The sequence below is a fragment of the Cherax quadricarinatus genome, chromosome 30 (assembly GCF_038502225.1).
Source record: "Cherax quadricarinatus isolate ZL_2023a chromosome 30, ASM3850222v1, whole genome shotgun sequence".
In the NCBI taxonomy this organism is placed as follows: Eukaryota; Metazoa; Arthropoda; class Malacostraca; order Decapoda; family Parastacidae; genus Cherax; species Cherax quadricarinatus.
The window spans coordinates 36,953,802-36,977,224 of record NC_091321.1 but is presented as its reverse complement, the minus strand read 5'-3'; the positions used below and the strand labels follow the sequence as shown (position 1 = coordinate 36,977,224).

Sequence of the window (23,423 nt, the reverse complement as noted above, 5' to 3'; positions counted from 1 at the left end):
AGAAGGCCTTTTCAGGAAGAGCCATACTGTGGGAGCCATTCTGTGGGGACCGCTCTGTAGAAGGGACCGCTAAGCCGCCTTCATCACTACTTACATATATATATATATATATATATATATATATATATATATATATATATATATATATATATATATATATATATATATATATATATATATATCCATATATATATATATGTATATATACACATATATATATATATATATATATATATATATATATATATATATATATATATATATATATATTATATATATATATATATATATATATATATCTTTTGCATATATACATATATATATATATATATATATATATATATATATATAATATATATATTATATATTCGGCATATATATATATATATATATATATATATATATATATATATATATATATATATATATATATATATATATATGTCGTGCCGAATATGTAAAACTGGTCAATTAGCAAGAACTCATTTAAAATTAAGTAAATTCTAAAATTTTCTTTTGTACGTTTAAAGATATATTTTTTTTCATTAATGTTGATGTAAAAATTTATAATTTTGCACCAAAAGGAACTTGGAGAACTTACCTAACCTTATTATAACAAGCGCAATTTATTTTAGCCTAACCCAACTAAATATATTTTAGATTTGTTTACAATAATTTAATACTAAACAAACACAATCAAATATATTTTTCTCGTTAGGTTCAGAATGATTTTGGCGAAATTATCGCATACACAAATTTTTACTTGTCCTATATGGCAAGATGAGCGTTGCTTTTGAAGCCAAGATCACGAGTTCTGCCTATTCGGCACGACATATATATATATATATATATATATATATATATATATATATATATATATATATATATATATATATATATATGTATATATATATATATATATATATATATATATATATATATATATATATATATATATATATATATATATATATATATATATATATATATATATATATATATATATATATATATATATATATATATATATATATATATATATATATATATATATATATATATATATATATATATATATATGAACACTGATATCTACCTTGTATATATATATATATATATATATATATATATATATATATATATATATATATATATATATATATATATATATATATATATATATATATATATATATATATATATATATATATATATATATATATATACATACAGGCACTACTGTCCTGCTGCCAAATGAGTGTATGTAGAGAGGACGTAACAAAATAGAATGACTTCTAGAGTGTTCAAATCTGTGGTGGAGGGAAGGCGGAGTAAGTGTCGGCCTAAAATAGGATGGAAGGAGAGGGTAAAGGAGGTTTTGTTTGCTAGGGGCTTGGACTTCCAGGAAGCATATATGAGCATGTTAGAAGTGAATGGAAACAAATGGCTTTCAGGGCTTGATGTACTGTTGGAGTGTGAACAGGGCAGCATATATGAAGGGATTCAGGGATACCAGCAGGCCAGACTTGAATCCTGAAGATAGGAAGTACAGTGTCGGCACTCTGAAGGACGGTGGTAATGTTTCAGATTTATAACTGTAGGGTAAACGTGCCTCTGGCAAGACAGTGATGGAGTAAATGATGATGAAAGTTTTTCCTTTTTGGGCCACCTTGCCTTGGTGGGAGACGGCCGATGTGTTAAAAAATATATAATGCTATTTCGCATATTGTTATGCCTTTTACAGTGGTTTACCTTATCATAATTTGAGCAGATCTCGTCATAGACGCCAATGAGTTTGGTTGGGCTTATACCTGGGTTGATTCGATCGAGAATCCAAGAAGCAGAGACCTCGTCTTTCTCGTTTCTTTTGTCCATCTGCGTCAGAAAAGGAAATTCACTTGATATGAACATTTTCTTGGAGAAGTGTTCTTTACATATTGCTACTATGATAGTCACTAAATAGTATATTGATCCTCATTAGCTTCTACAAAATCCTTTTTGACACTGCTACATATTATATATAATAATCAATAAAGATTTATTAACTTCATCCAACTTGCTTATGGAACTCCTGTTATATTCGTCTGTAATATGAAAATCTCTTAAGAGTTATTTAATTTATAAACAAAGGCTATTCCTCATCCTTCATTAAGTAGCCTATAAGGAACATTATAAAACTTTGATTTTCTGAGGTGAGGCTTCTACAAGTTACTTGGCATTTTTTTGATGTGCATCCAATACTTCCTCAATAATGAACCATTAAAAATGGTAAAAAATACCGACAGGTTGTTAGGTAAGACACATATGCAACAGTTAGGTATCTTTATTTCGAAACGTTTCGCCTACACAGTAGGCTTCTTCAGTCGAGTACAGAAAAGTTGATAGAGGCAGAAGAGACTTGAAGACGATGTAATCAGTCCATCACCCTTGAAGTTTTGAGGTGGTCAGTCCCTCAGTCTGGAGAAGAGTATTGTTCCATAGTCTGAAACAATATGGAGTTGAAGTGACAGGATGGAGCCTTATATACCGCCAGGAGGTGAGATGTAGGCCACTAGTAGAGGTAAGAATGTAGTCGTTGGGAAGTCACATCCCTCTCAACTCCAGCCATTCTCACTAGTAGAAGTTGTCCAAGTTGATTTCAGGTCTGTACCAAGATACCCTTGTGTTGCATGGCTGGATTTGAGAGGGACCTGACCTACCAACGACTACATTCTTACCTCTACTAGTGGCCTACATCTCACCTCCTGGTGGTATATAAGGCTCCATCCTGTCACTTCAACTCCATATTGTTTCAGACTATGGAACAATACTCTTCTCCAGACTGAGGGACTGACCACCTCAAAACTTCAAGGGTGATGGACTGATTACTTCGTCTTCAAGTCTCGTCTGCTTCTATCAACTTTTCTGTACTCGACTGAAGAAGCCTACTGTGTAGGCGAAACGTTTCGAAATAAAGATACCTAACTGTTGCATATGTGTCTTACCTAACAACAATAATGAACCAATTTGGAAGTCGACAAGCCCCTCAGTTTTTGGCTACATTTGCATCAGCAACCAATCAGGGTGAGTGGTTGACCTCCAGATGATGTGACATTTTACCTACCCTCTGGTCTGCTGAACAGTCTCTCACTAGCTCTTCAGTGAGCAAACACACTTTGCTTTCTCTCTCTCTTTTCATTATAATAGATAATAAAGCATCTGCCTATATTGCTCTTCTTCTGCACATACTCAAACATAGTTGAAATATTGGTTATATGAATATATTGGTACTCAGAAAACTACCCCTTGATGATTACCTTAGTGGTGTGTATTACTCCTTGATGGTTCCTTTAATGGTGTTGTGTCTTATAGTCTGCACTTCTGTTTGTACCTGTGTACAGAAAATGTAAATAAAGTTGTTTACAACTTTACCAAGTTCATTATTGTGACTTGGAAAGCGAAGTTTCAGTTATGCCCCAATAAAATAATGAAATTCTTATTTAAATAGGTAAAAAAATTAAATAACATTAATACCATATTGTTTTAAGACTCACTACAGATAACATCAAAAATTTTTCATTTACATAAAAGAAATAAAAATGGCCTGGGAGAAGCACATCACTCTCTCTGTACATGGGGGTTCTAGGAGATAAAGGTGGTGTAGAAATACACTTGGGTATGGATGGTAGCACGTGTATTTGCAGAGTCGTGAGGGAAGGCCCAGCCTGCCTATAGTCTCCTCCATGCCTAGCCGGAATCTAAGAGAAAGGCATCGTGAGGGACGCACACAGCCGCACTGTGTGACGTCACGTGCTAGACGCTAAGCATAGCAAGGGATCGTATATATAAAATATATAGATGGTACTAACTACGATACTAAGATATGCTACACAAACATATTCAGTAGCTATGCTGACAGCTCAGTCATGTTACATATGGAGTCTCAACATACAATACTACTCTACAGGCTGAACAGGCAGGTGGCTCTGGGCTGATTCTGTACAACAGCAAACACATATAGAACTTAGAACTAATCACAGAAATGGTAATGGGTTATACCCGATTGAATGAATAACATTGGAATGGATATTACTCTAATGGATGGAAATGTAATGCATTACGAACTATAGTAAAAAATCACAGTATAATAAAAGATAGAACTGATCAATCGATCTGTATTCTTGTACTCTACAGATTATGAAGAAGAATATATATTTACAAAGGAGAAAGTATTTGACAGAAAAGACAGATCTGGCACGCACAGGTCATTACTGCCAAATCTCAGAATTCGGAGGGAATGTGAGCACAAAAAAAAAAAAATGAAAATTGATCAGCTAACAACAAAATACACAGTTGACAACTTCATTCAACTTGATCATCTAATTATACAGGCTATGTAGATTTAAATCCAACTCTGCTAGGGTAAGATTTACATATGCAGAATAGTTATGATCTCTGGGAGGATTGAATTCTTTTGCAATGGTGAACACATGCCTTGATTGACGGAGATCTGAATGAGTATCTACATAAGATACTTGAGAGTTTCTCAATACTTGTCATGTACACAAGGAATAAAGACTTTCAGGTTGATGGTCTGACTGAGTGTTAGAGGTAGAGGGTACAGAGTCAGGGAGACTGTCAGCATCTGTCACATTAGTCTGCGTAGGAACATTATCATCATCATCACATACTAACTTCATATGATCTAAATGCAATTTTTTATACTGACCCATACTAATTTCTCTAACTTTATACTTATTGCCATTGATATGCTCAACTACTCGATAAGGACCAACAAACTTTTGATCAAGCTTGTTCTTGTTAACAACCTATATCAGACCCTAGTGCAATTGTTTTTGTTAACAACCTATATCAGACCCTAGTGCAATTGTTTTTGTTAACAACCTATATCAGACCCTAGTGCAATTGTTTTTGTTAACAACTTATATCAGACCCTAGTGCAATTGCAAGTACCATTTTAATTTGTATTTTTATATTATAAGTTTATACCTAGTTGTACTTTAGCTCATTCTAGCTCAATACATAGACAACACTAAATTCATTATATTAGACCTTGGTGCAATTACAAGAGTGAGTCTGGTGCCACTTGTAATTTTTTTTTATAGTATTAGTTTATACATAGTTGTACTTTAGCTCATTCTAGCACAACACATAGACAATATCAATTTCATTATGTTTATTAGTGACTATACTCTACATGACCAAAGTGCTTTAGCGATATACTTATCCAAACCTCCCACCACTACAGAAATCAGTATTAGAACTCACCACATAATACAGGATATAAACAACCACTATTTAAACCTAAAAGATGAATGATCACGTTGACCCTGATCTAAACCTCCATAATCTAACACACAATCAAAACTTATTGGAAAGTAACTGCCTTTATTACACAGCATCACAAGCCAGCACTATCCTGAACACTGCTCAAAGTCTATCAGTTCTTAACTACAACATCAGGTCCTTAAGCAAACACTATGATGACCTCCTGGCACTCCTTGAGTCACTAAAGACACCCTTCTCCTGCATTATTCTTACTGAGACCTGGCTTAAGCAGGACACAATAGATATCTACCCACTACCAAGATACACAGCAATCCACAACTGCAGACCATACCAAGTTGGGATGGTACTGCAATCTATTACTCTAACCAACTATCTTGTATTAGCACTAATTGCTTTAGTGATGAATATGGGGAATACATTTTTGCTAATTTTACTGTAAAAAACCTCAAGACGCCTATAACAATCGGTGCCATATACCGGATACCCCACACAAACATCCCAAACTCCAGTGAGAATCTAAAGTCACTAATAAAACAGACAAATGAACAAGAACCACCTTCTCTTAGCTGGAGACTTCAATATCAACCTTGGCCTACCAGATGATCAGACTATAACTGATTTCAACAACAATATGAACAACACACTTCTCATACCAACAATAACTAAACCAACCAGGCTGACTGAGACAAGTGCAACCATAATAGACCACATATGGACCAATATACTAGCCCTCCTTAAATCAGGGATAATCACAGACAGCACTACTGACCACTACCCAACCTTCCTCTTAACAAACATTAGTAAGCCACCACTCGAATACAACAAAGTTTCATTTAGACTCCATGAGAAGGCCTCAATAAGGAATTTCACAGCAGACCTAGAGACTGTTGACTGGCCTACAGAATTCTCCAATGCCAAAGGTATTGACGATTGGACAGACATTTTTCTTAACAAAATACTTAGACTATACAACAAACATTGTCCTATAAAAACTAAACAGATCACGAATAAACGACTTGGTTGCCCATGGCTAACTAGCAGCATTCTGAAATCCATTGATAAGAAACACCAATATGAAAAGCAATATAGACAGGGCTTAATACACAAAGATATTCTTAAACACTATTCAACAGTTCTCACCAAAGTAATAAAGAAAGCCAAACAACTATACTACTCCAGTAGATTCACTGACACAAGAGAAGATATAAAAAAGACCTGGAAAACACTTTCCCAGATTCTAGGGACCCACAAACTGAAAAAAAAACAAGAATATTGTCCTAACTAAACCTCATGAAGCACCACTGCATCCCACTGACACAGCTAACAAGATAAACGACTTCTTCTCAAACATAGGATCTAATCTCGCCAGTAAAATCCCACATACCAATGCCCGTGCCGGGGACTACCTAGATGGGAATTTCCCAAATTCCTTCTATCTTGTACCAACTGAGCCCACGGAAGTCACAGCGATCATAAAGTCACTTAAAAATAACTCAAGGAATCTGTCTCACGTCCCACCATTGTTGTAAAAGCGAGTGGCGCATGTCCTTTCACATGCTATTACATTACTTTTTAACAGGTCACTAGAAACTAGCACTAGCAAGGGTTACACCAATACAAAAAGGTGGTGACCCTACAGACGTAAACAACTAGAGGCCATATCAAACTTACCATTGCTATCCAAAATCTTTGAGAAACTCGTGCACAGGAGACTATATTCATTTATAACTTCACAAAACATACTCAACCCATGCTAATTTGGATTCAGGAAAAATAAAAGCACTAATGATGCAATTATAAAAATGCTAGACCTGCTTTACACAGCATTGGAAAATAAGGAATATCTGCTAGGAATTTTTATTGACCTAAGAAAAGCGTTTGACACAGTAGACCACGGCATCCTACTCCACACACTTGACCACTATGGTATAAGAGGCCATGCGCTTGCATATTTTAAATCCTACCTTTCTAATAGGTATCATTAAGAGCGACAACACTCTAATTGCCAGACATAATGAGGGCAAATTCCTTGGCCTACACCTCGACAACAACCTAAATTTCAGCACCCATATCCAACACATAACAAAAAAAGTATCGAAAACGGTGGAGATCCTCTCCAAGATACGATACTTCGTGCTGCAAACTGCCCTTCTCACACTATACCATTCACTTATATATCCATTCCTCACCTATGCTATCTGTGCTTGGGGTTCAACTGCAGCAACACACCTAAAGCCAATAATAACCCAACAAAAAAGCCGAAGTAAGAATAATCACTAAATCCCATCCCTGGCAACACACCCCCACTCTTCATAGACCTAACCTTACTCCCTGTTCAGAACATCCACACTTACTACTGTGCAATCTATATCTACAGGGCCTTAAATTCCAATATTAACCTTGACCTAAAACGCTTTCTTGATAGTTGTGACAGGATCCACAGGCATAACACCAGACACAAACATCTCTATGACATTCCCCATGTTCGACTAAACCTTTACAAAAATTCAATGTATTTCAAAGGATTTAAAATCTGGAACACCCTACCTGAAAACTCTAGAACTGCAGACACATTCATCACTTTCAAAACTACAGTTAGAAAACATCTTATCTCCCTGATACACCCCGACAACTATCTACTTGATAACCACCTGGTGGTTCACAATTACACTCACTCACCCACTGACTATAAACCCAGAAATACTAATCTTAATCTTAAAATAATAAATCCTAACTAGTCATAAGTTTGCCTATGATACTCCAATATAGACACTTTGTTTTGTGCCAAAACAAAAGCATTCACATTGGTAAACTCACAAATTATGATGTAGTCACTTAGCCTTAATACCATAATCTCTAAGGATTTAATGTTAAGAATTAATCTAAGTCTGCCCGAAATGCCTAACCAGGCTAGGTGTCCTAGTGGTCCCCTCTGTAATTAGTATTTTATAACATGTAAACCACACAATACCCAAAACCTGTAAACTCCGCATTGTAACCCTTATAGAGAATAAACTTGAATTGAATTGAATTGAATTGAAAGCTTAGGCACTGCTGATGGTTTGTTGAGGTTAGTCAGCATTACTCTCGAACCAACTTTAATCTTGCTCTGCTTAGCACGACTATTAGTAACTCTCGTAAATTCTGCTGTTGATTTACGAAGCGTTTCTCGGACTCTCCTGAAAACACCTTGAGCTAAACTGGTACGAGTTGCTATGAAATCATCAAGGTTGTAATTTGGTTTCAGCATGGAATATAACAACTCATAAAACAAACGCTTGTCTGCTCCATACAATGCATAATGTGGAGTGTTACCTATCGAAGCATTGTAAGCAGAATTTATAGCACACTGAACATCAGGTATGACTTCATACCAAGTTTCACTATTGGGGCTGATAGTGGCTCTCAAGACATCAAGTACTTTCTTATTGGTTCGTTTGGCTAAACCATTACTCGCAGGATGATGAGGAACAATGGTAGACTTAGAGATCTTGTACAAAGTACACAAATTTCAAAAATCTCATTATAGAATTCAACTCAATTTTCTGTTTCTAGGGACTTTGGAGTCATATGCCTGCAGATGATGCATTCTTTAAATGCTTTAGCTACGATCTCGGCAGTCTTATCTGCAATAGGCACTAACTCACATTATCTGGTGAAATGATCTACCATAACACAGAGATGTTTGTTGCCTTGGAGGGAATATTGGAAATTAATTAACAGATCTACGGCAACTCTTTTCCACGGTTCACTAGTGGTGGGATACACCTGGATTGGATTTGAATCGTTGACATTTCCTTTATGTTGCATACAGACACTACATTTCTTAACATACTCAGAAATATTAGTTGCCATACATGGCAAAAAGTATTTCATTCTGGCTTGTTTCACAGAACGATCCATACCAGGGTGTGCAACACCTGGTGCATCGTAAACTAGCTGTAGAGCTACATTTATTTGTGACTGTGGAGTTATTAATTGATATACCCTTCTGCTTGGAGTACCCAACTTGGCTGTTCAACACAGTAATTCTTGGTTCATGACAAAGTCACTAATGGGAGCTGGTGGCTTCACAGTCAGAATAAGATCTTACTGGAGCAGGAATCGGATCACACCAGACCACATGAGGTCTGTTCTTTGAGCATTCTTTACATCTTTGGCACTAATGGAGGGTCTGCAGTTACTATACTAACATGTTGCGATAGAGCATCTGCAACTACATTTGATCTGCCAGGCAAGTGTTCAAAGGATTGGTTGAACTCCTGGATGGTCAAGGACCACCTGGCTAATCTTCCAGTGGGTAGTTTGCTCTGGAAGAAGAGAATCAGTGCGGCATGATCTGTCAAAACCTGAACAGGGCACTGATATATGATGTCTCTGAAGTGCTTCAAAGACTACACTATTGCCAAATCTTCTCGCTCAGTTACTGTATAATTACATTCAGCCTTTGTAAGGACTCTACTAGCAAATGCAACTGCGTTGTGCTTGCTATCGGTCTTCTGAGCAAGTACGGCACCTAAGCCAATTGAATTAGCATCAGTTGTCAGATAGAAGGGTTTACTAAAATCTGGAAATTTCAAGATTGAAGCAGAAGTTAGTTTTGCTTTTAGTGTTTGGAATGCTCTTTCTTGATGGAAGGTCCAAATGAAGGAAGCATCTTTCTTAAGCAACTCAGTTAGAGGAGCTGCTATGGAAGAAAAATTTATTATAAAGGATCTTTAAAAACCTACTAAGCCCACAAAGGATCTTACAGCATCAGCAGTTTTGGGAGATGGAAAATTAGACACAGGAGTAACTTTACTTGGGTTAGTCGTAACCCCTCTTGGAGTGACTGCGTGACCAAGAAACTTGATCTCAGATCTCAAAAATTGGCACTTTGACAGTTTGATCTTTAAATTGGCTTCTTCAAGCTTACTCAACACATTATCCAGTCTTTCCAAATGCTTGTCCACGTCCTCGGACATGGCGATTACGTCATCTTGGTACACCATAAGTGCATTGCCTATGAGGCCTCTAAAGATGTTGGTCATTAGCCTCGAGAATGGCATACGGAAGAAGTGATAATGATCAGTAGGAGTGGAAAATACTGTTAGCTCTTGGTTTTCCTCGTGGAGAGGAACTTGCCAGAACCCTTGTAACAAGTTGTCACCGATGTTGCGTAAAAGGTTACCAAGTACAGGAAGTGGGAAGCGATCTGGAATTGTTTTCGCATTTAACTTCCTAAAATCAATCACTAGGCGCCAAGTACCGTCCTTCTTAGGTACTAGGATCAAGGGCTCATTACAGGGTGAATTACAATTGCAATAACCCCATCATGAAGCATTTGATTGATCACCTTGTCTGCGACAGCAATTTGTGAATGAGGCATTCTGTACGCAGGTATAAAAATGCGTCTGGTACCAGGTTTGAGTGGGATGCGATGGGATAACAAGTTCGTTAAACCCATCTTTTCACCTGGGAAGGCAATGGTTTTACGATGGTTATTCAACAGCATCAACGAACGCTTGTCCTCGTCTGGGAAGTCAGTGGGAGCTAAGTCTTTCTCCTCCACTGGTGGAATGGATTCATCCAGAAAAGTGGATGAGCTCTCCCCTGTCGAAATAGCACCGACCCACTGGTCAGGTGACAAGTCATCCTCTACCTGAACAGGGTAAGGATAGTGAACAAGGTCAACAATATTGGTATTCGCTCGGAGACGAACACTGTGACCAAGTGTTGGCCAGGAAGAGGTGGATCTTACTATCTCTGACAATATGTAAGGATGGCTCAACAAATAAACCCTTTACTTTGCAAGAATCACATTGTCACCATCTGGAACACAAAGAACAACAACAGACACTCGAGTGAGGGCGCTAGCTGCGACAGAAACGTCTTTCTGTAGACGACATGTGACATCAACAAGAGATGGCATTACTATTACTTGCCGTTGTCCAACAAGACGTCCCCGGTGGAGGAACTACTACTCAAACCAGCGGACATTGCAGGGATAGGCTCAGCTCTCAAGGTATTCTGAGGCTCCTCAGACACCTGAGGCAACTAAATACTATCTTGCATGCCTGAAGATGTAGGTGGAACACAGGCGGGAGTGACAAAGTTACCAGTGCCTGATCACTGGGGTACACTACTGGAAAATGCACTGGCCTGGAAGGGCTTGACCCGAACTTCGTACTCTGCAGCAGCATGGCAGATCTCGGATCCAAGCTGATAACCCCAAAATGGTACAATCAAATCATCAATTTTGGCATGCCATCGGTAAGGGTTGAGCACAATACGTAAATCTCTCATGGAAGCAAAGCCTAGAAGAACATCATCAGGGAAACTAATCTGGTCGACAACGAGGAAGGAAGCAGTTAAGTCTCGACCTTGGTTAGAAAAAGTGAGGGAAGTCTGACCTTGGACACGCAGGTGGGAACCAGCTACTCCACTAAGGGAGGTTACAGTAGTTGGTTCTACGAGGAGAACATGTCTTAACCGTTTATCCTTAAACAAACTAGACCTGATGATATTAACTTGTGCACCAGAGTTCATAAACACATGAACAGGCTCCTGATGAACAGAGGCTTGCACTGAAGGACGTATCGTTGTATTGGAAGTAATGTGCAAACAAAAGGTAAGTTTTTCTCAGAGAAAGTTTGTTCCACGTCATCCCCAAAATAATCATCGTCAGAGACGTGTGAAGCAACATCATCAAAGAGATTCTCGTTCTCGAGACTACTTAAAAATATAGGTTTTAATTTAAATTTCAAACTGTTCAATCAGAGTTCACCAAATCTGAAGTAAAACACTTTACGAATATTAATTGCTCAAGTCAGGAGTCAGATGGAATGAATCAAAGAGCTTCCCCGCAGTGCTGAAGAGCTTCCCCGCTGTGGACAAAATTCTCCAGTAAAGAGGGTATCTCTCAGCCCTCTTCAGCCTTCTGATGGACTCAACCCTCCTGGAAGGGGCTTGCGGAGAAAATTTCTCCAGGGTAAATAAGTAAGTAATTAAGTAAGTTCATTCATCTCTCAGTCTTTGTGTAGAGAGGACGACAGTGGATCTGCTCTCTAAACCCCTGGTGGCAGGCAGCAGTACTTTCATAATGGCGGAAGGTGGATGTAGGCGTGTCAACACTGTTCATCTTGAACTTGTGAAGGTCTTGCTCAATAGTCAGAACACCCATCTTTGGCTGACGGCGATATTAAGAGACACATATAGCATCGCAAATGAGGAGCTCTATGGCGTGTCGTTGAATGGTAGTTCAAGGCTTTTCGTCAAATTCCGGCAGAGCAGCACTTATGAAAATATGGTGGCCAGGTACCAAGATGTGGTTAAGCCGGTTAACCCTGGTGTTAATGTCCGCCTCCATGAAGTATCACGGGTTTACACTTGGATCAAGTGTGATGGAGACTTCCATACTCAAGTCTTCGTTACGTACATGGGTCAGAGGCATACGTGTCGACTATGTGGGACATATGACCACATCGCGGCGCAATGTCCTACGCGACGAGGAGGATCAACGGCTGATACAAGGACAGATGTTGCAACGAAGCAGCAAATATACACTACGGCAACGCAGCGTGAGTCTCTGGCACAGGAGACGTGGAGTGAGGAGGTAGAGAGGGAGACAGAGTTGTCTTCTGCATGTGTGACCCTACCTGGAGTTGGAGAGGACATAGGCTTGGTGTCGTCGATGGGCGAGGAGGATTCTGTAATTGCTCAGGATGTAATGGAGGCATCCATTCAGGAGGCTCTGCCTGAATTGCTGGACGTTTCGGCGTCTGCGATGATCCATGCTGGGTTGGAAAACGAGGATGTAGAGGCAAGGGCAGGAGGCCCCAACGTGCAGGTTGTGTGTGGTGTGGAAGCAGAGCAGGTTGTAGTAGTGGACGTCCACAGGGACAGTCTAGAGGAGGCTATGGTTGCAGATCATAGCTCTTACAAGAGAGCTGCTGTGATAACCGATAGTGATGACGTTTTGACTCCTGGGCAAAGGTCTGGGAAAAAAGCATGGCACGATGTGACCCGTAGAGGTACAGGTGGAACAAAGTGTGTTGAGCATGTGAAAGGGGAAGGCACAGGGGGGTGTGGGGGAAAGGTGGGGGTGCTCGTCTAGGATCTAAGAGTGTTAAGGTGTCTAAAGGCAAGCCTCCATTGAATCCTTCAAGTCTATTACTTTAAATATTAACGGGTTAAAGTCAGTAGACAAATATAAGAGTCTGGAGGTATTTTTAAAGAGATATGTACCTGACGTTGTGTTCCTGCAAAAACACACTTATAAATCATTGGGAGAGTTAATGATTGATGGATACGATGTGTACAAGGGTTGCTCTGCACGATTGAAAGGTGGTGTGGCATTGTTAATTAAAGAAGCTAGCCCGTTTTCTCTGCAAAGATGTGAGGTAGGGGAGGAGGGGCGGGTGGTTCAGGTGAGTTTCATAGGGGTGTATGGCCTGCGGAAGGAGACATGGGCGTCAAAAATAGGTTCTTTAGGGATGTCCTTGTTCACCATTTAAGATCACTGCCAGTCGTAACGATTCTAGGAGGTGATTGGAACTGTATTGTTCGACATAAGGACGTAGAACCTAGAAGAAGGTTTTTTTTTTCGGGGTATTTAGGGGATCTGTTGCGAGGTGTGAATGAAGTGGACGTGGGAGGGGAGGAGGTGGGTGGGGTCATGCATACGTTCATTAGGCGCGATTATGAGGCGAGGCTGGATCGAATCTGTTTCTCGGGGGGTGAGGGGTAAGCAGCGTTTGTGCATTGAATGTGAGCTTCTTTGATCACAAAGGGGTTCTGGTGGACTTGGATTGAGAGGGATTGCCAAAGCTTTTCAGGGGTTATTGGAAGTTGATTGTTGGGTTATTGCACAAAGGAGGTGGGAGGGAATCTTTTGAGAGTGCTTGGTGGAGATAATGGGCAGACGGTTGGTGAGGTAGTCATCCTTGAGTGGTGGGACACGGTCGGTAAGGGGAAGGTGAGGGATTTTTATCAGAAGCGATGAAGGAAAGAGCGGAGATTTCAATATGGTGTTTTACATTACCTTGAAGGTCAACTGCAGGAATGCTATGTGGGAGGAGGAGGTGAGTATCCAGTGGCTGAGATTGAGGGTTTGAAACAACTGTTAGGGACATTCAAAATCGTGAATTTGATGCGGCACGAATCGCGGGAGGAATCGATGAGGTTTTATGAGGAGACTGTCCTTTGGCATATGTCTTGAGAGAGCAGGAAAAACGTCACAGGGCGACGGAAATAATGAGCTTGAGGGTCCAGGAGCAATTGGAGGGGTATCGCCAGGGGCAGGTGCTCATGTCAAAAGAGGGTATGGGTTGCTTCGTGGATGCATGGTACAAGATGCATGGCAAAAGAGTGGGGGTTAATGATGCGGTGCTAGGGGAAATGGGTGAATAGCTATGTTTAATCTAGAGCATAAGGATCGGTTGAATCTGAGTGGACCTATAAGCGAGAAGGAGATTAGAATGGCAGTGGAGGGTATGAGTGTAGGAAAATTGCCGGGGATTGATGTTATTCCTTGTGATTTTTATAAGGAAAACTGGGAATGTTTGCGTGAATTTTTAGTGGTTTTATTTAACGCTATGAAAACCAAAGGTAGGTTGGTGGAACAGCAACGTACGGGTGTGATGGTCATGGACCCGAAAAAGAAGTCTTGTGATTACGTACACGATTATCGATCGATATCTTTAATGTGTGGTGATTACAAGATCTTTGCTAAAATGTTAGGGAATAGGTTGAAAAGAGTTCTTGACAAAGTTTTGGATGAGGGTCAGTATGGTGTACCTGGGCGATCAATGTGTGTGGGGCAAGGGATTATACGTAGGTTTATAGACGAAAGTGGGGGGCGCAAATAAAGATGGGGTATTAGCATTGGATTGGCATGCAGCATATGACTGTGTGCAGCGTGAGGCGCTGTGGAAGTTAATGCAGTGGCAAGGGTTTGGGAGGGAAATCGTCAGTTGGGCAAAGGTGTTGTATGTGCGAGCGAGTGTAAGGGAGTGAAGAGAGATGAAGTGGCTGTGGAACCAGGGATCGTGGGTTATGTGGATGATACCACTGTTCTATTCAGAAGGTCAAAGGATTTACGAAAGGTGGGTGAATTGGTGGAGCATTTCGGAAGGGCAACAGGGATGACGGTTAATAGGGAAAAGTCTATGCTTATGAGGGTGGGGGATGGCGTGGGTGGGACTCTAGGAGAGGAAGAAGGCTGGCCCCTGGTGTGTCAGATTAAGGTGTGTGGGGTTGTTCATATGGGAAACCTTCAGGAGGCGAGGGAGGTGAATTCGAGAGAAGCTGTGGATAGGGTTCTGGGTAGATTGGTGGGATTGCGTTCAGGTCTGATGTTACATCAGCGTGCTATTGTGGTGAATGTACTTTTTTTATGGTAAGCTGTGGCATGTGGTAGGTATATATCCCCTGAAAACGTGCGATGAGAAGAGTCTGTTGAAGCGTGTATATCGATATATATGGGGTTCGGGGATGTGACTGGTTATAGAGAGATGTTGTGTGTCTTCCGGCATGCCGGGAAGGGCTGGCGTTAATGGCGCTGCATCAAAGGATTTTGGGCATGTATGTTAAACACAGTTATTTGAGGGAGGGTAGGGTTGCAGGCACGGGTTTGGCATGGGTTCGAAGGGATTTGGAGCATTGGATGAGGGGTAGAAATGTCCAGATGTGTGAGGGAATGTTGAGGTTATTAATTTATGCACGGGACCCACGCAAGGTCAAGATAGGAAGACTGGCTCAGGTGGGTGGTGGGGAGGTGGTTGCTAAGGTGGAAGGTATATATCCGATGTATGCGTGGAGTGATATATGGGGCCGTTTAAAAGGGTTACCATTGAAGGGAGTGGTAAGGGAGGTAATGTTTAAATTTCTCCACAATATATTGCCGTATGGAGAAGAGTTGGCAAATAGGCGTGTGCAGGAGGGTGTGGGAACCAGTGAGGGAGTGGTTTAGTAGGGTTTTACATATGGTGGGTGGAGGTGGGATTAGCGTTTTAAGGGCGTTAAGCTTAGATGTGGGGGGGGGTGCCGGTGCAGAACGCAATGGGTTATCTAGTCACGGATTTTGTGTATACGTCATGGGTTTACAGACATGTGTCAGTAAGGGAGAGAATCAGGGCACTGGCAGCGATATTTTATGGGACGCAACGGAAGAATAAGGACATCACTGGGAACAGATGGCATTTACCTTTTCGGAGGGATATCATAGCTTCCGCGTCAGGGACTTATGGGCGTTGCAATCTTAAGGGGTAAAATGAAGCTGGCTTCTTGAGGTATGCGTAGGCATAAGTGATGCTCTTGATAAGTAAAGGTGTGGTGTAAGGTGTGTGAGGGAGGTGTGTGTCTTGGTGGCTGGGAACATTTCATGTATTGTATTGAGTTTGGATCAGCACATAAACCCGGATTGTGGGTAAGCATATAATAGTGCTCTCTTTTAATCAGGTGTGTTTTTATGAATTGTTATTTGACAGAGAGTCGCTCACGTGATTGCTTGATTGCATCATGTACCTTGAGGTAAGCTGTCTCTGTGTCACTAAGGAGGAAATACAATTCAGTTGTGTCTGTGCACAGTATTAGGGTAAGCTCTTGCCACATGATTATGGTAAACCATGTGAATGCGCGATCCAAGTATGTGTGGAGAACGGTATGTATGGCATTCTGGAAGGAGGGGAACCAAAGGTTGGTTACCCTAGAAGGGATAACCAGGTGTTGGTCCTGGTGATCATGAGGTATGTTAGCTGTAGATACATGAAGCGTGTTTGGTGCTCATGGAATGCAGATGTTTAATTAAGCACACTTTACTAGTGTCACTGTATACAAGCAGGGTATATTTTTTTGGGTTTAGTTGACTTTTTAAAGATGAATTATGAACATGTTATGGTACGATAAGTTCAGGGATAGTTGTTCTGAGGACTGCTTAGTTAAGGTTAATAAGATATAATGCTGTAATGTTATAGTAATTAGTTAAACATTTAAGAATGTTCAGAGATTACTTCCAACAAAATTCACTGAAATGTACCAATTCAGCTATGCGTTAGTAAGAGTCCAGTTATTTTGTAATAATGAATATTTCAATATGAGTATGTTGTGAAATTTCTACTTTACTGATAGCTAAACAAAAGTGTATTATAGTATTGTAATTTTTTTTAGGCGTAAAGTTTTTGAGGAGATACATTACAAATTCATTATTTTAAAAATATTTGGATTTCTCCTAATATAAATAAATTCATAAGGATTATCGACTGGGCGAAGATTGGAAAACAGTGTGTGTTGTGTTCGCAAATCTGTGTTAGTTTACGCACAGATTAGCGTCATTCCTGGTGATCCTTGAACTGTGTTCAGTGCTTCAGAGCAGTGAGCCACGAGAGGGTGGCTACGGGCCCCGACTGGGGCTCTGAGCCTCACAGCTCTGCACCCAGTGTGGGCGGCTGTGAGGTCACAGGCAGCAGCTCTGCTGCTGGCTCTGTCCCCACACCTACAGTCACCATGACAGATCCAGGAGAGCGGCCTAAACGTTCCTTGGAATGCGGGGACGAGTTGGAGGACGACGTGGGGCAGGTGGGAGCCCCCACCAAGAAGGCCAAGGATGCAGTGGAGACTACTGTACCTACCAATCTGCCACTAGGTCCGTCGGCAGCCCCTACCCAAGAAGACTTGCACCCCCAGATGGCCATAGGGGTCGTGGAAGGAAGCCAGGAGGATGTAGCTCCTCAAGTGGCAAGGATGGAGCCATCCCAGGTCCCTACACCAGTTGCGTTGGCCTCCACAGTGGACGGGGACTGGTTGACTCCACGTGGAAGGAGGAGTTCCCGCTCAGCTCGGGCACAAGCAACCAGGGCCTTCAACAAATTCAAGGTTCCCAACTACGGGTTTGTAAGGTATCTGGAAGGTCTCCCCCACCTCAAGTTCCGCTGCGAGTTCACTCTCAGGAACGAGGTTCTGGTCATTCCTCGGGACGAAGACTCTTACGAGGAGTTGAAGGGGCTGGTTGTGACCCATCCCAGCATGGTGGAACTGCTTGCTTCGGAGAAGGTGTACAAGGGGGTGCTTTTACACGTCCCTGTGCCCCTCCCACTGGACCCCATTTTGGAAGTGCCCAATATTGTCAAGGCGGAGCGACTCACTGCAACGGTGAACAAGGTGCCCACCCGCCAGGTGCTGATCCACCACAAAGGTCCACTTCCCACGCACCTGGACCTTGGGGTCTGGGGAAGATTCAAGACCCGACCATACCTGTCAGGCCCAGTACAATGCTTCAACTGCCAGGGGTTCAATCATATTGCAGCCACCTGCCAGCGAGAGAAGAAGTGTGGTGTGTGCAGCAAGGCACACGACTCGAAGGACTGCATTGCAATCCTCAAACATCCACCTGGCGAAGCCCTTCGGCCAGAGCCCAAGTGTGCCAACTGCTCAAAGAGGCACCATGCCTGGAACCGGAGCTGTCCTGTGATGGTGCAGCACTGGCAGCAGGTTCGTCATCGGAACGACCCGACAGCCCCGACGCCACCCAGCCTTGGAACTGCCCAGCAACAGTCAGCATGGGCTCCAATCACGGTTCCCCGGATACCGCAGGAGGGCAATACCAGCGAGTTCCCAGCACTGGGCTCCCAGCGGTGGCATCAGAGGGCAGACACTGGTTTGCAGCAGCGCGGTCAACTGCGGCGTCAGATGGCAAGGTGGCCAAGAAGGCAGAATCATTGGGAAAAACAGCCACAGGCCAGGCACACTGCCCAGCAGGTCCCAGCTGGGCACCAACATTCCTTGCCATACGGCCAGCAGGCCTCTTCCCAAGGACAGGCCCCTACTGTGAGCGGCCAGCGTCAGGCAGAGGTTCCCCGCCAGGGGACTTGGAAGCCCATGGCCACTCATGCCGGGCCCAGGGTGCACCCAGCTTATGCTGCTGCAGTGTCGACAGCCACCCAGACATACCCAGTGACCCAGCCCCGCCTCGACGGGTCGTCCAGCTCAATGCCTGCAGAGGTAATGGTCGAATCCTTTCCGGATCGACTGAAGAAAACCATCGGGGTCATCTCAGCGCTCCTCTGTCGCCTGCTGCCGTCGGCAGAGGACAGGGGCGCCTGCAGGCAGCTCCTGTCATGGATGCTGGGCGTGGTCCTACTGGACAGGAAAGACTCAATGGAACTTCAAGCCATCATCCAGGAGTCCTTCCAGTCTGTGATGGAGGAGGCCCCGGAGTCGCCAACAACGGACGACGAGTCCCAGGCAGAGATGGAATCAGTGAGCCACCTCTGCGGCCCTTGAAGATCCTCCAGTGGAACATTTGTGGGCTGCAGCGGAAAATTCACTTAGTGATTGAAGCTGCAGTTCAGGATGAGGTTGATGTCTTCCTGTTTCAGGAGACACTCACCGATTTGTCACGTCAAATGCAGCCACGTATTCCGGGATTCTCTGCCTACCTTCAGCGCCTGGAAGGGACTGGCAGGGGCACGGCGATCTACGTCAGGACCACTATCCCTCATTCAATCTCCACTGACCCCATCGACTGTGGGGAGGGCGTAGAGGTTCAGGCTGTCACCCTACACCTGGCGGATGGACCTCTCGTGGTTTACAATATTTACAGAAGCTCTCGGTACACCCTTGACATCTCAGAGGTGGCAGCACTCGCCCCACGGGAGGGTCTTGTTGTGGCTGGGGATGTCAATGCCCACCACCCAATACTTTCTTCTGTCTCTCCTACCAACGCAGCTGGGAGGCACCTTGCGGCTGTGCTGGAGGAGGTCCCTGAGATCGCCCTCCTCAATAATGGTGAGCCAACCCATCACTATGGTGGCCGCTTGGATGTCACACTCATCTCTAGGCGGTTGCTCTCGAGCGCGAGATGGGAGGTCCACCCCCGTCTCACCAGTGATCACTTTGCAGTGGTCACTACGCTGATGGTCCAGCGGTGCCCGCTCCCCACACCTACCCCCAGATGGAATCTAAAAAAGGCCGACTGGCAGTGCTTCCAGGAGGTCATTGAGCGTTGGTGGGCGGAGTCTCCCCTTCCAGAAGACCCAGATGAGGCGGCTCAAAGCTTGCAGGTGGCCTTCACATGTGCAGCTGAGGCAGCAATACCTAAGATTACAGGCGGAGGGTCATATAAACGTGACTGGTGGTTTTACAATGAGGACATCAGGGAACAGAACCACCGCATCAATGTTGTACGCAAGATGCACAGGCGTAATCCCACGGTTGAGTCCATGCGTCTGCTCAGGGAAGTGGTGCGGCATGCACGCCATGTCTCACACAGGGTCCGGCAGGCTAAATGGTTCGAGTGGTGTGCCTCCTTCAGCTACTCCTCCACCTTATCTGAGATTTGGACCAAGTTACGATTGGCCACTGGGCAGCGTCGCAGTGTGGCTCGGTTGCACCCAGACCCCGCAACGGAGGCAGAGCGTCTGGTGGACCTATTCACCTCCAGAGCGGCCATGGCTCAACTGCCTCAGGATCTCCAGGACCTCCAAGCCACCCTCCTTCCTAGAAGGGTGATGGTGATCCAAGCAGCATGCCAGGCTGGGGATGTCACGGATGAAGACTTCACCGACCAGGAGCTCCAGGCAGCCTTCACATCTCATCGAGACACTGCTCCGGGGCATGATGGTATCACCTATGGCATGATCACTCGGTCTGGCCATTCTGGACATTCAGCTGTCCTGGGAGTCATCAACCAGACTTGGCGAGCTGGCAAACTCCCTGTCGTATGGAAGGAGGCTGACATCATACCGATTCCTAAGCCTGGGGATCCTGGCAGTGTGAGACCCATCTCCCTCACCAGTTGCATCTCGAAGGTGTCTGAAAGGATGGTGTTGGAGCGCCTGAGGTGGAAGCTTGGCCCTCCTCATAAACACCTCTATGGCTTCACCAGAGGAGTGGGCACTTTCGAAAGCCTTACCACTCTACTGACCGGCATTGGGTCGGACGCCCAAGCCCACATTGTTGTCTTTCTTGACCTCGAGAAAGCTTTTGAGCTAGCCAGTGCACCTGCCATCCTCTCACTCTTGGCCCGCAGGGGGATTAAAGGCAGGCTGCTTTCATGGCTTCGTTCCTATCTCCAGGACAGGCGGGCCCGGGTACGCTTCCAGGGGCATGCCTCTTCTCTCAAGACCCTGGACAATGGCACTCCACAGGGCGGGGTGCTTAGTCCCACCCTGTTCAATGTACTGATGCATCAGCTGGTGTGCCTGCCTTTCTCCAGAGGGACCATCCTCCTCAGCTATGCCGATGACCTGGCACTTGTCGTACCTAGGAAGCGCCGGCTTTTGCAGCGTGCCCAGGAGGACCTCGATCTGCTGGCTTCCACCTGCCGTCACTTGGGACTCAAGATATCTGCAGCAAAATCCAAAGCCATGATCCTTCGCACCAAGGTGCCCAGTCAGAGGCTGCGGGTCCTGGGCATCGACCTGGAGTGGGTTCACAGTTATAGGTACCTTGGCATCTACATTGACAGGCACCTCACCTTCCAGAAACATGTGCGCCACATTAAAGAGAGGGCTCTGCAGAGGGTCAGGGCATTGAGTGCCATGGCCAACCCTAGGGTTGGGGCCAGCCTCGAGGTCATGAGGTTGTTCTACATCCAGGCAATACGTTCCCTCGTTGACTATGGGGCACTTGCTCTGGTTCACGCCAGACCCACAAACATCAAATCCCTCTGTGTCATCCAGAACACAGCTGTACGGGCCATGCTGGGGGCTCCTAGGTGGGCCAATGCAGTGGCTCTGAACCTTGAGGTGCAGCTACAGCCTCTTGAAGACAGGATCCAACTGGTAGCTGCCAGGAGGATTGCAAAGTATCTCCGACTCCCAGGGGCTGACAAACTGATGAGAGATTTACGGGTCCGCCAGGGACAGGTCATTCCACTGCATCCCGGCCGCCGATGGATGTGGTCGGTAGCAGATGCCACACAGAAGCTCTTGCCCATGACATTGCTCCAGGCGGGAGGCTGCGACAGACTGGCAGCGAACTACACGGTGCCACCCCCTTGGGCACCAGAGCTGTTTGCGGTGAGCTGGACAACCCTACCAGACAGCAAGAGGCATTGCACCCGGGACATTCTGCACCACCTTGCCTCGGCTAGCATTGTGGGTGCGGAAGGCCCAGGGTGTGTGCCATATTACACTGATGGCTCCAGAGACCCAGTGGCAGGCCGCACAGCTGCTGGGATGTTCCACAGCAATCTGACAGCAGGTTGGCGCCTCCCAGACCATTGCACCATCCTCCAGGCCGAACTCTTTGCCATCCAACAAGCTCTGCGGCATGCTCTTGCAGACCATCAGCATCCCCCCATCATCCACGTTGATTCCAAGGCAGCAATCCAAGCGCTTATGCACAGAGAGCCAAAGGACAACATACACTTAATCACATCCATCCGGGGTGACCTGCAGACTCTCATGGCCCAGGGTCGCAGGGCTACCATCAACTGGATCCCGAGCCATGTGGGTATCCCTGGCAATGATGCTACAGATGAAACTGCTAGGACTGCAACCCTCGAGGCACAGCCACATGCTGCGATCTCCATCAGCCTCAGCCAGATTGCGCTGTTGGCTGCTGGTGCGGCGAGGCGCCCATTCCCTGACCCTGGGGAGTCACGGAGCCTCTGTTGGTATGTCAGGGCGACCCACAGGGTGCCCCCTCCAAGTCTTCGGACACAGTCCAGGGAACTGAGGGTGCATATCCACCGCCTACGCTTAGGGTATCCCACCACTGCGCGGATTGTTGAACGGGCACGAGAGGAGCTCTGTGCCCATTGTGACCGAATGGTTCCGCAGCCCTTGGTGCACTACCTGTTAGACTGCCCGGCTACGATGCCCCTTCGCCGTAGACATTTCCCAATGACCCCAGTAGGGCAGACCCGAGAGAATGAGGCAGCACATCTTGTGTACTTAGCTGTCAGGGACTTGGAAACCTTACTTCCAGTCCTTGCATGTCATCCAGTCTGGCATTCGCTTTCTTTTCTACACTGTTCCCTATCAATTCTCCTGACATGCATGGGTCAAAGGGGATTCCCAGATATTTTACTGATGAAATCAAAGTGATGAGCTCCCCATTACACTGGACATCGAAATGAATGGCTTCAGTTTTCCCGAGGTGTAATGACAGTTTGTTGTCTACTAACCATTTGCTGCAGGACTCCAGTTCCA

General features: G+C 44.2%; 1 long non-coding RNA gene across 5 annotated transcripts in view; it reads right to left on the bottom strand.

Moving 5' to 3' along the window:
- Positions 1-1,733: 1,733 nt before the first annotated feature.
- LOC138853440 (uncharacterized) overlaps positions 1,734-23,423 on the bottom strand; it is a 39,174-nt gene continuing 17,484 nt past the window's right edge. For 4 of the 5 annotated variants that reach the window (XR_011392628.1, XR_011392627.1, XR_011392626.1 and 1 more), the window contains exons 2-3: positions 3,297-3,370; positions 1,734-1,875 (exon numbers count right to left, since the gene is read on the bottom strand). This is a non-coding gene — a long non-coding RNA (uncharacterized lncRNA). Of the gene's footprint in view, positions 1,876-3,296; positions 3,371-12,926; positions 12,952-23,423 lie in introns of those variants that run through there. The other variant, XR_011392625.1, reaches the window with a different exon arrangement.